Genomic DNA, 6,387 nt, shown 5'->3' on the forward strand with positions numbered 1-6,387 from the left:
AAAAAGTGGAAGGTTTTGAGCATTTTAGTCTTTGCCAGCATGACTTCCACATGTTGTCATAGCAACCTTGTGTCAATCTTTCACTTAATGAAACCTTCCAAGTCATTAAAAAGAAAGAGTTCCTGGTGCCAATGAGGGTTTGATCCTGTTGGGTTTTTTTCCCCTGGCATCCCACCAGATTGGGCCCCAGTTTTTTTTCAGAGTTCTATTAATAATTGTTATTTCATATTACTCTGAAAATACCTTCTTAGACTGGCACAATGTATACTGTGATTTGATGGGCTGTAACCTAATCCACTTTGCTGAAAGAATATCTGGTGCCAGATTTTTATCTCCCACAGGATTATCTGTAAATATGGAAATAAAAGCTTCTGCAAGAACCAAGTACACGACCTTACACTTCCACATTGCCAAAACATTTTTTTTAACTTAGCTGCACTCATTAAAAGAAATTCCCCTCATCTGTGTTTGCTTGCAGAGCTGGCAGCTGAATGGCAAGTATCTCAACATGTTTTGTTTCTGATGTTTGCAATTAGTCTAGGCCCCATTTCAGATTACCAGGATTATCTTTATGTCAGGAACAGCCATCATTGGGCAACAGGTCCTGTGTGGCAATGTTCTCAGGCAGTGAATTTCTTGCTTTATCTCTTTGTCCCAAATAGTAGCATTTATTTTGGTGTATTCAAGGGAAATGCAAAAAGTGTATGCTTTAAAATCATATGCAACACTCCTGGGCAGTGACTAAACTGTCTCATTTAAAAACGTGTCTTTTTCCATTAAGGCCTAGGAACACCTCCCAGCAGACTGGGGATCTTCACACCAGGAGAACAATCTTCTAAAACTGGACAAATGATTAGGTTTGATACTAAATTGAATGGTGGTAGGTCCACAGTTTATTGGCTCTAGATGAGAGCACCTGCATGCTGGGCAGCTCCCAAGCTATCCGAGATGCACAGTCAACACCACTGGTAATTCACTTCTCAGCACCATAAAAAAACTCCATTATTTATTTCTCTGTATTTGACGACATTGCTTGCTGAAATACAGTATCCATTTGAGCTGCTGCGTATCATGGTATATACAAAGTATGCAGCATTAAGAATTAGAATTCACGTGGAGATCCTCTGCTAAATGCCAGAAACTTTAGGTGCATTTCTGCACACTGAGAGGAGGAAAAAGAGGGAATGATGAAATCTGCACGCAGTGAATCTCCACTAATAAATTTTAAATATTTATTTTAAGATTTCTCTGTGAGTCTTCTCATTTCAATGAGAATAAGGTTTTGCATATGTGCATGTATGAGAACTGAATGGATGTCAGATGAAAAAATAGTCTTGGTGAGTAAAACCAACTTGAAAATCTCACAATCAACTGAACACGGACCATTTTCTTAAGTTACTGTTTTCACTGTTGACGATAACAATTGGCATATATACACAATAATAGTCAGGAAAGTAGAGATCTGATCATGTGGACAAGCAGAACTCTCAAAATAAAAATCCAGGGGAATGTTTGTCAATATTGCAAGATGTTTAGTTCACATTAAGCATAGTCAGATGATATTAAAAAATTGTAACTCACATATGCTCACATTTGTTAAGCCTATATTTACATCCTGACATCTGGACTCACTGGGAGGAGAAAGTCCACATACGTTAAGGGCATATATGCCAGTTTCTTAATAATATCCCCCTACATTTCCCCTTTTTCTGAAGCCGTGTATTGTGAGTCAGCTTACAGAAGGCAATGGCATTATTTTGGAAAGTGAGGTCTGGGACATGAGAAGTGATATTACATGTGTTGTAAATTCATTTTCAGATAAATAATGTAATTGTTAAACAGAGTTAGTGGCATAGGAGGCAGAATCTGCTGGTTGCATGATTCCGCTTCTGGCTTCCAGCTGGGACATTAGAGGTGATATTACATGTGTTGTAAATTCATGTTCAGATAAATAATGTAATTCTTAAACAGAGTTAGTGGCATAGGAGGAATCTGCTGGTTGCATGATTCCGCTTCTGGCTTCCAGCAGTTAAACTGTGTTTGAAAATCGGCTTACTGTATGGTCTGCTCATGTTTTCCTAAGAAAATAATTGCCAGTGGGATGCCATATCACTGTGAATGGAAGGGGAACACTGCTGCGAATTCTCATGAATAATGCACAATATGCCCTTGCTATAGCTGAGACTCGTAAGAGTTCCTCACAGCTTGTCCTATAGCCTGAAACACTGGTTTTAGCCCTCATTCTTCTGCTCTTCTATGCCTTTCGCTGTCTGTATCAGGAACCTGCTGCCCACAGTACTGCTACAGCGTGGGTCAAAAATCATTCACTTGATAGGATAGTTTATGGACAACTGTTAAAGCGAGAGCTGGAAATAGAGCATCCAGTTACTGCACAATTTAGGCACTTCTTCCCACTGAAATCAACAGGAATCAGGAACCTAGACGTCTCTAGATCTAAGGCAGGCCTGCAGAATGTATGTGCCTACCTACATGCAGGATAATCAGTGCTGGCACAATGGCTCTGTGTCACCCTGCAGTCATAAGACAGCACACTGAGGCTTGTGCTGGCTGACACTTCCACCCCTGAAATTCTGTCCTCCTGCAAAAAGGTGAAGTTATTATACCTTTATGCTGGGTGCTCCCAGATTCAGTTTCTCCAGATGACCCAAGATGATGTGATACAGTTATGCTGTCTGAAACTGCCAGTCTGTTCCCTGCAACAAGAAGATGGAATAGGAATTGGGAGTCCCAATAGCATCCACATTCTGTCTCACACGTAGCTGCATGGTGTGTGCTGTGACAGACTGGTCCACATGAAGAGCAGCAGTAGGCTTTTCCTCTCATTTCTGGCACTCCCAAGTGACATGTGTAGCTTCAGTAAAAGAGTTTTTTGTGATGAAACTGAAAACTGAATTCAGATTAAACTCCACTGATCTATGTGGGGTGGTATTACTTCACATATACAAGTTACTGTAGGAATGTGACAGTAATTGTTGAAATCCTTTTATGGTGCACAATATTCTTGTTAAAAGTGAATTTATATGCTGCACGGTATTTGTTGCACTATAGTACTTTTTAGTGTTTCATTTTTGGTTAACATGGGTTGCCTCTTTAAGAACACTTTTTGCTACTTTAGTGTATATTTGAGACAAAGAGCAGTCTGTGGGATATTCTGCTCTTGTACCCAATGAGTAAAAGGCCCTGCTTGCCTAAGCACCAAGAAAGGTCAAACACAGATTTCAAGAAAGCAAGCATCATCTTCAGAAACACAAGATTAGTGTTTGTATGAGACTGCATACAACAGGATTTCCTCAGCAAGGTATTGAACCTTTCACCCCATATTGAAGCTTTTATTACTTTGCCTCCCCCCAGCTCAGCATTTTGCATTTTGTCCCGTATTACAAAGTCTTTGGAACAGGGAATATTTCTTACTATGGGTTTGTGTACCGCATTGTACAATGGGCCTCAGTCTTGTTTGGATCCTCTCTTGAGACTTTCTGTGTTAGGGTCCAAAAGCAGATTACTCATAATGAATTTGCAATGCAAATTTGACAGCACTCTACTAGTCACACAAAGTATAAGAATTGAAAATTGTTCAATAGTCCAAACTATAATTCAGTCATTTGGTACTGAAAAATGAAATATTTTAAACATATCTTTTGAAAGATAGATAGCTTATGCACAGTTGCAGTCTGTAGTCCAGCAGAAGTACTAATTTGGGGAAGACAAGGTAGATCCATGACTGTATATTAAATCAGTCTGATCTATGAAGATGTTTTAGAACACCTGCTAAAAATACTCTAATAAAACACCACAATAATTAGAGCAACACGATAGTATTAATCTCATAATGAAATACTAAGTGTTATGTATTTATATTTCGCAGGATTAATTTAAATCTGGAAATCAAGCAGAGAAAGCTACAAATAAATTCCTAGATTCCTTGCAATGAAAAGGTACGACTTTTAAAATGTCATTAGGAAAGTTCCTAGAAATCAACTTTTAATGTAGTATATTTTGTATATGTATATATAAATGGAGTTCAATCCAGTTGGCGGCCGGTCACGAGCGGTGTTCCCCAGGGCTCAGTATTGGGGCCAGTTCTGTTTAATATCTTTATCAATGCTACAAATAAATTCCTAGATTCCTTGCAATGAAAAGGTACGACTTTTAAAATGTCATTAGGAAAGTTCCTAGAAATCAACTTTTAATGTAGTATATTTTCTAATAATGTATTATAATGAAACCCTTATATTGATAATTTGGAATTATATTAAGTGGCATCCATTGTCTTTGAAACAACATGGTTAAAATCATCCTTTAGGATAGCTTTGTTGGAGTCAATGGATTCACACAAGGAATTAATTTTGATGGGCAATATTTTTGTATGGATCAGAGCTTGTGCAAGCTTGTAGAAAGTTTCATATTAATTGTACCAACCTGCGGTAAGTCGTGCATTTAGATTTTGCCTCAAGTTTCTCAAGTATGTTACATTCTCATGAGAACCCAACACACCTCTGGATTAACGCTCAACTGAGTTATGAATGTATAAGAAAATTTGGAGTTGACTGATATGCACTATGAAGAAAAGAAGACTGTGTTTTGGGACTTCAGGGGGAGGAAAATCCCGGCTATTGAATGTGTTCTTGTAAAAAATCCAGGATTCATCAATGCAAGTAACAATATGGTTTTGTTTTTACTGATGTGCCCTCTTAATAAAAATACTTTTATTTTCTGATAAAATTACAGAATACTTCATCCCAATGCATCTTCTGTAATACAGTGTATTTCATCCTATATCAATAACATGAAAGATTCCCAAATTAGAAAATCTCCTATAATGCTGGTGTTCATTACACCTAGAATGCCTTATTTTTCTAACTTGTTATATGAATACACATTAATAGTGAAAGAAGAGTCAGTTGGGAGATGTAGTCTCGCAATAAGAATCCTGCGTAATAGAGCTTGCTTTAGAACCAATACAAAATTGGACTTAAATTATCTGAATGACAAAGAAGCTACTCCTTTTTGTCTCTCTGGCTGCTTCACCAGACAATTTCCAGCCTACTGAAGCCCTCAGGAAGTCACTGTGAAAGCGTGAAGGTTCTGAACTCTTGCCTTCTGTTTCACAGCTTACTGAGATTGTAAAAACTTCTAGGCAATCCTGTCACTATGTTTGAACTCTACGTAGTACACTGAAGCAGAGAGCATATGCATTACTGTAACATTATTAACTCCATGATTAAGGGGAGTTACATGCTGTAACCAGGAAAGCAGGAATTAAACCTTTAGCATATATGGCTGTTTTAAATTTCTTACAGATTATAGCAACTTGATATTATTACATATTCTTTTAATTCTCTTTTCATCAGAATCTTGTGCAAACTCTATACTTGCAACTGAAATAGATCGCTAATGATTGTTTTATCTGATTGGTGTGATAACATAAAGCAAAAGTCTATTTCAAGGAAGGAACTCTTAAAGTAGGATCATCAGGATGTCAGAAATCATCATTCAGCACACTTCCTAAACTACTGATATTTATAGAAGGGTTCTACGTCTCATGATGAACTATGAGAAAATGAGGGCAGCGAGGGACATTACACGGCCCACTGCTCCAAATTAGAAGCCAGATCCACCATAACACTAAACTCAACTCTAATGATACTGGCACCGGGAAAGGAATAGGAAGAGAGGAGAAACTATATACTAAAGGATTTTTTTTTACACTGTAATTTAAAATGCTCATCATTAAATGACAATTTGAATATTGCTGATTTTCCAGACTTGCAATGCTAGGTTGTGGAAAACTTAAAAATACTGAACATACATTTCTTCCTGGTAAATTAATAATACATATTATTACATTTAACTCTGCTTTAACTTTGTTGTCTTTTGTATAAACAACGCCACCGGTCATGATTAACTAATTTAGGAGTCTACTCCACTTCTAACTATACATTTGTTACTTTTACTTTATTTGCCAGAGCACAGATCCCTTCTTACTGATTAGTCTATACGTATTATATGGAAACACAGGCATTAGAGACGCTCAGTCAAGTCTCTAATTTTCACCTCTTCTGCTCCTCAGATGTTAGAGAGGCTTAAAAGCAGATGAAAGATTTGTTACCACCAGGTTCATCATCACATTTCCACCCCTTAATAAAGGTGGAAGTTCCAGGACTTTTCCGCTCAACTTTTTAAGAGCAGATAAAAGCAGAAAACTTGCTCAATCCAAGAGGTAAAAAGTCACGCCTCGTGCTCACGTGCGTGAGCGGACCTCAGCGGCCGACTTTCGGGGGCCGATTCGAAATGACTTACTTAGGCACAATTTATTTTGGAACGAGCCAAGGACAACTACCTGCGAGGCTCGACACCGCCTGGGGG

This window comes from Pygoscelis adeliae, unplaced genomic scaffold, assembly GCF_000699105.1.
Source record: "Pygoscelis adeliae isolate BGI_AS28 unplaced genomic scaffold, ASM69910v1 Scaffold4, whole genome shotgun sequence".
In the NCBI taxonomy this organism is placed as follows: Eukaryota; Metazoa; Chordata; class Aves; order Sphenisciformes; family Spheniscidae; genus Pygoscelis; species Pygoscelis adeliae.